This window comes from Euprymna scolopes, chromosome 3 (genome assembly GCF_053919585.1).
Source record: "Euprymna scolopes isolate OS-2025 chromosome 3, ASM5391958v1, whole genome shotgun sequence".
NCBI lineage: Eukaryota > Metazoa > Mollusca > Cephalopoda > Sepiida > Sepiolidae > Euprymna > Euprymna scolopes.
In genome coordinates this window covers 105,806,078-105,818,555 of record NC_136484.1, presented here as the reverse complement: position 1 = coordinate 105,818,555, position 12,478 = coordinate 105,806,078, and positions in this window count along the sequence as shown.

Here is a 12,478-nt window from a genome sequence, read left to right as displayed (position 1 = left end):
TCCTGATCTACATTAATGATCTTCCAAATCACATCCTTACATCATTCGTAGACATTTTTGCTGACGACACTACCATCTATGGTAGCACATCTAAGACAGTAAACGACCAAGTTTTCTCCGATTCTCTCTCCTCTAATCTTGCTCACGTTGTACAATGGGGGAAAGGAGTGGCTGGTTACTTTTAATGCATCTAAAACCAAGCTTCTATCTTTACAGAAACAACGTTCTGATCCCCATCTGGCATCAATTAAAATGAATGGCTCTCGTCTTGGGGAGGCCTCAAGTTTTGACAGGCTTCTGGGCGTGACCCTTACTCCTGATCTTAAATGGAATACGTACATCAGATCTGTTGCCAAAGCCGCTGGAAAAATGGTCGGATCCTTCTATCGATCCAGTAGATATCTCACTGCTGATGCAATTCTCTATCTATATAAGAGCCAGATACGTCCAAGGATGGAATACTGTTGCCACATATGGCAGGAGCTGCTAGAAAAGACTTCTCCTGCCTTGACAGGGTTCAAAATAGACTTCGTGGTCTGGTGGGAGATGTCCTTTTCTCTTCGCTGCAACCTCTATCTCACAGAAGAGATGTTGCGAGTTTGTCTCTGCTTTATCGTTATTTTCATGGAAAGAGTTCGACTGAGCTTCAATCTATGGTCCCCCCTCGCCAAACTTTCACAAGAAACACTAGACTAGCTGAAAACATTATCAATAATTTTCCACACTCTTTATCTGTGCCTAAACCTAAACATAGATTCCATGATCAAAGCTTCTTTCTTAGAACCGCACGCCTGTGGAATTGTCTTCTGTTTTCCTGCTTTCCAGCTGTCTATAATATGGTTGTCTTCAAGTCCAACGTGAACAAGTTTCTGATGAGCCGTTCCACTTAAGTTAACAAATTTACCGAACTTCCATTACTATCGATTACTATATTGTCCTTTTGACTACTCTACACTCTTTAACCCTTATCCTTGAGTGGCCTATCGGCCTTGATAAGTGGTGACGCCTATGTAAAAAAAAATATCGGCAGATTACGTTGGGAAGATCTGGCTCGAAATTGCGGGAAGTGGACGCACTCAGTCACACCGGAATCGAGGCACATAGAAATTAACTACACAAAACATTGCTAAAAAGAAGAGCATCGTAAATAAGGGTGCTTCAAGCAGTATTGCTACCTTCATCAGTATTATTATGCCCTTCTTATTGTGTTTGTTGTCATCGATGTTAATTGCAAAATATGTCATCGTTGTCTGTTATTCCTTTAGGTCATTATTCCATGTTTTTACCCAGTTATTCATTTTCCCTTAGTTATTCTTTTTCTGTTTAGTCCGTTATACGAGATGACTTCAATAAGTTTCCAGATTTTTCCGTATGAGCACTTTTATTGCTAGTACACAAATGAAACTCTTGGTCACTTCGACATAACCTCCTCCGGCTCCGATGCACTTGTATCGTTCCAACAACTTCTGAAAGGCTTCATTGAAAGTCCTCTCATGTGACCGTGTCAATGACCTTCGTCACAGCTTCTTTAATATCCTCATTTGTCTCATAACGACAGTCTCTAAGGGTTTCCTTGAACTTAGAGAATAACCAAAAGTCACAGGGAGCAATATCGATATTTTTTTTATTTGAAATCGGAATTAGATGAATTGGGAAGCAGTTGTAACAAAAGCGAGTAAGACAGCCATAATTATCATCGTTAAGCGACAAAGGGATACAACAACAACAACAACAACAACAACAACAACAACAACTTATACTGCTACTACTACTACTACTACTACTGCTGCTATTACTGTAACTCGTACTACTACTAATAATAATGCTTCAAATCGCTGAATTATATTTTAATTATATAAAAAAAAATAATGCTTCAAAAATATGTCAAAAATAGGTATAAGGAGGGTGATGAACTGTCTTTGGTCAAAAAGTCTGTGAGAAGCACGAAACGCCCTCGGGAGAACCATCGCGCAAATCTTCCGCATCTTCCGTTCCTCGCGAACAATTGTGTATACAGTTCCCACACTGACATCGAACTGTGCACTTATTGTCTCCATAGACACACGACGGTCCTTATCCATGTTATTCTTTATTTGGCCGATGAACTCTGGTGTTCTGACTTCCTTCCACCTCCCCCATTTCTCCTCATCCCTCACATACTCCTTGCCTTTCTCGAATCTCTTATGCCACTCAAAAACTGATGCTCAATTCATGCAAGATGGTCCAAAAGAATTGTATAGTATTTCATCCGTTTCTTTGGCAATTTTTCTTCGTCTAAAGCAGAATTTTATTGCATATCGTTCTTCTAAAGTGTCCTTACGTGCATTTTTGAAATTCACCAGCAGAAATCCATCAATTAGGCTTTAGTAGGGTGTATTCCAATTCCTACTGAAGCTGCTCATTTGAACGTAGAAGCATAACAATTAATCAGCATTCTCATAATATGTATAGCAAAAACATACTGAATTCTCAAGCAGCTACAACAATTTTAAATGCCTGTCGAAAAAAAGTCTGGAAACTTATTTAAGCTATTTAATACCTTGGCTTTTAGCCTGTTAATCTTTTTCACTTAGTCAGTTATTCTATTTTTCCTTAGTCAGTTATTTCATTAGTCTGTTATTGCCTGTCTTTTTGTCAGTTATTTATTTAGTTTATTATTCCTTACACTTTAGTCAGCCACTTTTTCAGTTTTTTCGTTTAGTCAGTTATTCTTTTAGTTTATTATGCATTTTTATTAGTTATAACCTTTGTCCGTTATTGCATTTTCTTTCAGTCAGTTATTCCTATAATCACTTATTCTTTTTTTTATTCAGTTATTCCCTTAGTACATTATTCTTAATTTTAAAATCCGTTATTACGTTTCTTGTAATCAGATATTCCTTTTGTCCGTTATTTCTTCAATATGTCATTTCGTTTCACAATTAGTAAATTGTTTCTTTAGTCCATTTCCATTAGTGACGTATTATCTTATCTTTTAGTTCATTATTCATTTGATCGTACACCTACTTATTCTCTTAATCAATTATTCCCTTAATCACTTATTCTCTTAATCAATTATTCCCTTAATCAATCATTCTCTTAATCAATTATTCTCTTAATCAATTATTCTCACAGTCCGTTATTTGATTTACTCATTAGTAAGTTATTCTTTTAGTCAGCTTTTCCTTTAGACCGTTATTTCGTTCGTCTGTTAAGTACTTTTCTGTTATCGTTATTCCCTTACTCAATTATTCCATATATCCATTGGACTAGCTTTTCATTACTGCGTGAGTTACTTATATTTTCTCTACTGTTCTCCCTCAAGTCAGGATTGTACTCGTATTGATCATGTCTCTCATAGTATAGATGCACTACTCTCCTTTGATGGTAACGTCCAAATACATGAGTTTGTTGACTTTCATTTCCACCAGAACAATCAACTTGGTTTCTCAGGTTGCACACATGCAGCTGGACGTTTCTCTATAGCATATTCCCTCGCACAGACAGTTCTATTCCTAACCCGATTACCAGATCATGAACCCTAGATTCACTTCAAGACCTATTTCTCATTACAGTACCCGAGGATTGTGTGACTAATGTCCACATCCACATAGAAATGCAGACCGCCTAGTGGTATCAGTTAACATCACACTTACATCCATAACCCCAAGGAAGGAGTCATTGCTCAAATAAACAAGGTACTACAAAAGAGCTGACTAGGAAGCTATCAGAAAACACATTGGAGATGCCCCATGGACCGATATCTTCTCTCTTTCTGCTGAAAAGTATACCAATGAGTCAACTGAATTGAAGCACATGTTCTCACATGGAGATATTATAGCAAACCCCACTGGTCCACTACAGATTTGGCGCTGCCATTGCACAAAGGCAGCATGCATTGTGGCGGTTTCTATGTCGTAAGTCAAATACAAAAAGGCAAAACTTCATTGATGCTAGAAATTATTGTAAGAGAGAAACAGCAACAGCCAAAATAAAAGCATGCTGAAATAATCAGGGAACGCACAAAATCGTAAAAGATAGGAACTCGCGATCTCTGGAAAATCTATGATAGTGTAGCAGATAAAGGGCAATCAATGATATCAATATAATATAGACTACTTTACATATATAAACATATAGACTAAATTACAGATATGAAAATATAGTCTACTTTACATATATAAAATTTAGACTACTTTACATATATAAAATTTAGACTACCTTACATATATAAAATTTAGACTACCTTACATATATAGAATTTAGACTACTTTACATATATAAAATTTAGACTACTTTACATATATAAAATTTAGACTACTTTACATATATAGAATTTAGACTACTTTACATATATAGAATTTAGACTACCTTACATATATAAAATTTAGACTACTTTACATATATAAAATTTAGACTACTTTACATATATAAAATTTAGACTACTTTACATATATAGAATTTAGACTACTTTACATATATAAAATTTAGACTACCTTACATATATAAAATTTAGACTACTTTACATATATAAAATTTAGACTACTTTACATATATAAAATTTAGACTACTTTACATATAAAAAAATTTAGACTACTTTACATATATAAAATTTAGACTACCTTACATATATAAAATTTAGACTACTTTACATATATAAAATTTAGACTACTTTACATATATAAAATTTAGACTACTTTACATATATAAAATTTAGACTACTTTACATATATAAAATTTAGACTACTTTACATATATAAAATTTAGACTACTTTACATATATAAAATTTAGACTACCTTACATATATAAAATTTAGACTACTTTACATATATAAAATTTAGACTACTTTACATATATAAAATTTAGACTACTTTACATATATAAAATTTAGACTACTTTACATATATAAAATTTAGACTACCTTACATATATAAAATTTAGACTACTTTACATATATAAAATTTAGACTACCTTACATATATAAAATTTAGACTACTTTACATATATAAAATTTAGACTACTTTACATATATAAAATTTAGACTACTTTACATATATAAAATTTAGACTACTTTACATATATAAAATTTAGACTACCTTACATATATAAAATTTAGACTACTTTACATATATAAAATTTAGACTACTTTACATATATAAAATTTATACTACTTTACATATATAGAATTTAGACTACTTTACATATATAAAAATATAGAATACATTACAGATATGAAAAAAAATCGACTACTTTACATATATAAAATATATATAAAAAATATAGATTACTTTAAATATATAAAAATATAGACTACATATATAAAAATATAGACTATTTTGCAGATATAAAAATATAGACTACTTTATATATATCAAATATATACTACTTTACATATATAAACATATAGACTACTTTACATATATAAAAAATATAGACTACATTACATATATAAAAATACATAGGCTAGTTTACATATATAAAAATATAGTCTATATTACAAATATGCATATATGGACTACTTTACATATATAAAAATATAGACTACTTTACATATATAAAAATATAGACTATTTTTCATATGTAGAAATATAGACTAATTTATATGTATATATATATATATAAATATAGACTACATTACATATATGAATATATAGGCTACTTTACATATATAAAATATAAAGTAGTTTATATATATAAAAATATAAAATACTTTATTTATATAAACATATAGACTATTTAGATATATAAACATGTAGACTGCTGTACATATATAAAAATATAGACTACTTTATATACATAGTAATTTCGACTACGTTATATATATAGAAATATAGATTACTTTATATATATAAAAATATAGACTACTTTAGTCATTTATTCCGTTTGACTGGTGTTGCGTTAGTTTCCTGATTTTCTCAAAATTGAATCAAATATCAAATGAATTTCTACAACACAGATGAAAAAAAATGACCCTATCAGATATTGCTGAAATACTTATATGTATTCCAAAGGGCTGAAATTACCCAAAATGTAATTTAAAAAATAATTATTATTTTTTTAAATAATACACGTTAAAGGTCATCGAGACTTGAAATTAATCGTTATTTACTAGCAAATAAAAAACAACAACATTGTAATTGCTTATTCCCCGTAACAAATTACAAATCTTTCCAAATGATATTTAGTTCGTCGTTTTGTAAAACTGATTCATTTTTTTTTCATAAAACCTTGTTTGGAATAATAGAACTGAAGAAACAGAGCACTGACTGCGCCATATTTTTCGAGAACATTCTGATTTCACTACTGGAGACTAAAATTTTCAAACATTTCGAACCCCCTGGAAATTTTATTCATTATTCCTTGCTGAAAACTAATCTAACACCTAGTATGAATGTTTATTATCAACAAACAAGTAGTATTAACGTCTCCAGATTTGTTTATATGAGGATTGGTTATTCATATCAGTTGGATTCCTCAGGTTACTATATTAGTTAAATAACATATTAATAATAACACGTTAGTTAAATAACATATTAATAATATTTTAGTTAAATAACATATTAATAATACTACGTTAGTTAAATAACATTAATAATAACACGTTAGTTAAATAACATATTAATAATACATTAGTTAAATAGCATATTAATAATAATATATTAGTTAAATAACATATTAATAATAATATGCTAGTTAAATAAAATATTGATAATAATATATTAGTTAAATAACATATTAATAATAATATATTAGTTAAATAATATTTTAATAATAATATATTAGTTAAATAGCATATTAATAATAACATATTAGTTAAATGACATTTTAATAATAATACATTAATTAAATAACATATTAATAAAAATAATACTAGTTAAATAATATATTATTAATTATATATTAGTTAAATAACATATTAATAATAATATATTAGTTAAATAACATAATACTATATTAGTTAAATAACAAAATGATATATTAGTTAAATGACATATTAATAATATATTAGTTAAATAACATAATAATAATATATTTGTTAAATAACATATTAATTATAATATATTAGTCTAATAACATATTTATATCAATATATTAGTTAAATAACATTTAGTTTAATAACATATTAATATTAATATAATATTTAAATAACATATTATTAATAATATATTAGATAAATAACATATTAGTAATAATATATTAGTTAAATAACACTAAAAAGAGAACAGTAGTCCGAGTAATCCAAATAATAGGGATTATTTAACCATAGATAAAAACCGATTTGCTCATCTCAGAGAAAATTTATCAATTTGTCTTATTTGGATCATCTGGACTACTGTTCTCGCCTTGAGTGTTATTCGCACAACGTTTCGATCAATGTAACGCCCGATCTTCTTCAGGTCCAAATCGCAGGCTTTTGTTCCGTAGGAAATAACTGCGTATAAATCATAAGTATTTCGCAACTGAATTTTTAGTGTCGTCGGCACTGAGGATTGAACCTTTAACCCTCCCCTCATCAGTGTAACGTACAAGTGAATTAAATAAGTTCTTTATCTTGTTTTGCTGACAAATCTAGTATGAATTATAAGAGTCTTAAGCTTATTTTAGTTTTTAGAAGTAAATTTTTTACTACTTTTCAATATTTATTACTAAAGACTACTATCATCTACTATTATATAAAAGGGACATTGTGTGTGTGTTCATTCCCTATGCACTCAAAAACGGCTGGTCTGATTTTCATGAAATTTGACGCGAAAGTATTTTATGTGCCTGGCAGTGTTCTGAGATAAGTTTTTTGATGGAATGTCTTCGAAAAGTATAGACAATCAAAATAATCAAAAGAAAGAAGGAACAGGCAATTTTGACGAAAGTTAATATCTTACACAATCTAAGTTAACACGTGCATTTGAGAAGTTTTTTTTACCACACAAGTCGAAAGACTCGGCATATAAAATCAATAGTAGGTTCTTTGATACGACAGAATATAAACACATGCAAACACACATATATGTATGTATAGTTATTATCTATAATTGTTGATTCGAATATTGTATTAAAATCGATACTAAATCTGCTTAGTAGATGGTCATCATACGCTGTTCCCTTCTGTCTGTAATTATTACTTCAATCTATGAGATATAACGTTATTGGAAGTAAACTGCGTCCATTGATGTAAAACACACGTATGGAAAAAAAAGAAAGTTCTTTAGTTGTAATGAGACGATTTATTTCACGAAAAGTTTTACAAGGTGTAATCTCGAAAATTATTATGTCGAACTAAGGAATTTTTCTGTCGAACTCGGAAAATTTTCTGTCGAACTCGAGAATTTTCTGTCGAACTCGGGAATTTTTCTGTCAAACTCGGAAATTCTTTGAGAGAATGAGATATAGGTAAAATATTTTCGCTTGTTTTCTTTTCCTTATAAGGGAAAGAGTTTCCATAATGTTTTATTGTTACATTTTTTTATTCAATAAGTCTGAAAAAAGGCTGTTCTTGTTAAAATTTTCAAACGGCATAATGTTTGAATTTGTCCGAATAGTTCTGAAACAATTGTAACTAACGATGAAATACACTAATTGTTCCTATCAACCCATTCTTTTATGTCTTAGTTTTTGTTAAAACAATATATATATACAGGGTGAACAGAAAGTCCTTGGACCATTTTTAGTTTTAAAATTAAATATTGTTAAAATCACTTTTTCTCTTTTCGAATGAAGTAAGTATTTAGTCTAACTATAGATCTAATTATTTTCAACAAAAATATTAAAATAATTTTGTTTAAACTTTCAGAAAAATGAGCAAACGAGAGGCCATAATTGAGCTTCATTGCGCGGGAACGACAAACTCAGAGATTATTAAGCTCTTGAAAGTGGCTAAATCCACCGTGTACCATGTTGTGAACAGATTTAAGGAACTTGGTACATCTGAAGTGGAAGACCTCGCACTGCTCGAACAAAGAAGGTGATTAAAGCTGTCCGAGAGAGGGTAAAGAGGAACCCGAAGAGATCTGCAAGACAAATGGCTAAAAACATGAATGTGAGCGTGACCTCGATGAGAACCATCGTAAAGAACGATCTCCAGTTGTCCCCCTACAAAATGAGAAAGAGACAGTACCTCACACCTGCCCAAAAGCACAAGAGACTTGAAAGAGCAAAGCTTCTTCTTGGAGAACTGAAGGCTGGCACAGCAGAGCGAGAGATCGTTTTTTCTGATGAAAAACTCTTCACAATTGATGCGACTGTTAACAATCAGAACGACAGAGTTTACGTTCAATCTTCAGCAGACATTGATGACTCCGTGAGAATAGTTTTCCACCGACAAAAGCCGTCTTCCCTCATGGTGTGGGCTGCAGTCTCCACATCTTGAAAGTCACCTCTGATTTTCGTGGAGCAGGGGGTTAAGATAAACACAGATCGCTACATTAACGATATTTTGGTTCCAGCATTTGAAGAGATGAAGAAACACTTCAAAGATCAGCCTTTCACCTTCCAACAAGATGGAGCACCATCCCACACCTCCAGAAAAACTCAGGACTGGTGCCAACGTCATTTTCCAAGATTCTGGAGTAAGGAGATGTGGCCTCCTGCATCGCCTGATTTGAATCCCATGGATTTTTCGGTGTGGTCTTTGTTGGAGGCAAAGGTCTGTTCTGTTGCTCATCCAAGTGCTGATGCTTTGAAGACATCTCTTCTGAGTGAATGGGCTAAAATACCTCAGGAAACGCTGCGTGCCTCGGTTGGTAACTTCAGACAGAGAATTGAACGTCTAATCGAAAGGAAGGGACATCACATTGAAAATAAATAATTTGAATTTATTCTTGGTTTCCTAACTTATAATTTTCATTCATGTTTAATTTATATTTTTGTAATTTTCTATTAATAAACCACTTTTGAATTAGTCCAAGGACTTTCTGTTCACCCTATATATATATATATATATATATATATATATATATATATATATATATATATATATATATATATACAGGGTGACAAAAAAAAAGAAGCTAAATGGAGGCCATCTAAAACATATGCTGTAGAACGGAGAAAAAAGGCCAAAGACCCTAGTGTTTTGAAGTGATGTTTTTAATATAATAAACTAGTTATGACCAAAGTTTTATTTCATTCAGTCAAAACACTAGAGTTGGGGCCCGTTTTTTTTGGTTACCCTGTATATGTTAAAAATTCTGCCTAAAATGTCTTCAGCATGTTAAAAATGTTCGATTCTTGATAACACCTGTTTCGTAGCGCAGAATCATTCATATAAGTATTATGTCAATTACTGATTCTTATCCTGTCCTTACTCATCAGGGGAATAAAAACCTTCCAACTTGAAAAGAAGATAAAAGAATACGGGCAGGATTACAACATCGCAAAATCGAAAGAGAAGTTGCAATTGTGTTTTCTTTTAGTTACGCCATCTTAAAATAAAAAAATAATTAAAAACACAATAAGTGCGAATAAATACAAAATTTGACATAATAATTACATGAGCGATTCTGAGCTACAACCAGGTGCTATTAAGGATTAAACATTTTAACATGCTGAAAGAAAAGCAATATAGACTTTTCATTTATTTGTATATGCTCTGTAGTTACATTGAGCTTCATCAATTAAAAGATTAGTATAAATAAAAGGTGAACTATAATTTAATAAGAATACTTTCCTCAATATATATATATATATATATATATATATATATATATATATTCATGCAGATCGGCGTTGGCCGTTTGTAAAATATGTTTTAATATAATATTGTAATTCAAAAAGACTCTGTATTTATAATTACAGAGCCAATTAACTATGATTATTATATTGTAGCTAATATATAGTAAGGGTTTCAAAACTTATTAAAATATGATTTGACTGCCATCAACTAGAATCGAACCCGATACAGATAGCTCCCCAGCATTATTCGTTACCATGTGAGCTTGTCCATTTCTATGTAAAAACTAAAATAGATTTTGTTAACAGCATAACTGTATATTTGTGCATGCATAGAAGAAACACGTTTAGTCAAGTTACACAGGCCAGTCTAAATAATTCTAATTTTGAAACCTTAAGAGCTATTCTCATCGGTTAAAACCCTAAAACGAATTCATTTCACAGGTTCAAATCTCCTATATATCGAGTCTGTAGACCCCTCAATGACAGAGTAGATGGATAGGGACCGTTTCGCACCTAGAAAGGCAGACAATGTCACTATTATGTATATGCATAAGCAATATTAGCTGAGTCGCCTTTATTTCAATATTGCAACGGGAAAATAACACACTATGCAAAGGGAAATACATATCCAATGAGTCTGCTCAATTAACGCATTAAAAAATACCCGGGTATGAGGTGCCTTCAATAAGACTATTTTTCGTATACACAACATTATTAATAGTACACACATCAAACTCTATTACACATTGAAGTAATCTCCTTCGGCTGCAATGCACTTGTACTCTTCCAACAACATTTGGAAAGCCCCATGGAAGTCCTTTTTCTGTGAGCTTATCAATGACCCTCGTCACGACCTCTTTCATCTCCTCAATTGTCTCATAATGACAGCCTCTAAGGCTTTCCCTAAAAAAATATCAAGGAGCAAGGTCTGGACTAAAGAGGATGGGGAATAGTTTTAATGTTCATCTTGGTCAAATAGTTTGTGACAAGGATTGAATTGTGGACTGGTGCATTGTCTTGGTGGAAATACCACTGACCTAATTTGAAGAGTGCTGGCCTCTTCCAATGGATTCTCTTTCTGAACTCTATAAAAACTCAGCATAGTATTCTGTGGTTACTGTCCGTCCAGTGGGAACAGTGCATATAGGTTATGCCCGTGTTGTCAAAAAAGGATCATCATAAGTTTTTAGGTTAACTTGCTCCGTCTGGCCTTCTTGAGTGTAGGAAAACCAGTATGCTTTCACTAGGAACTATTTCACTTGAACTTTGTGGCATAGCAATAGATCCAGCTTTAATGGCAGCTCACCAAGGCATCAAGAACTACGTGATCTGAATTTTTTTTATTCAATTTTCACCCCAAACAAGGCACAGTGCCACTGTGAAGCAGGGGGCTATTATCAGAGACTTAATTAGCAGCACCATTATGAAAGGAGATGAGTAGAAAGATGTTTGTTCACATTACACTTGAACTTCTGCATATCAGTACAGTTGGGAAAGCATAATCCCCGAAGGGAGTTTCAAAGACCTGCAGTTCTGGGGAAGAAACTATTGGAGTAAAAGGCTTTCTTGCACCTAGGGATCTCTATTGTAAAGGGATGAGACTTACTAGCTTGTCGGGTTTGTCGGGGGTAGTTACGTCGGGGAGGTACAAGTGTTTGCAGTTCGTCAGAGCATTCACCATTAAAGTATTTGTAGAACAGGCAGAGGGATGCAACATCTTGTCGATGGGACAGAGGCTGAAGCCTAGATTACCTATTCAGGACCTATCAGGTTGACGACTCTCTTTTGAACCCTATACAGGAGCGAGAGACAAGCACCAGCCCAGATGTG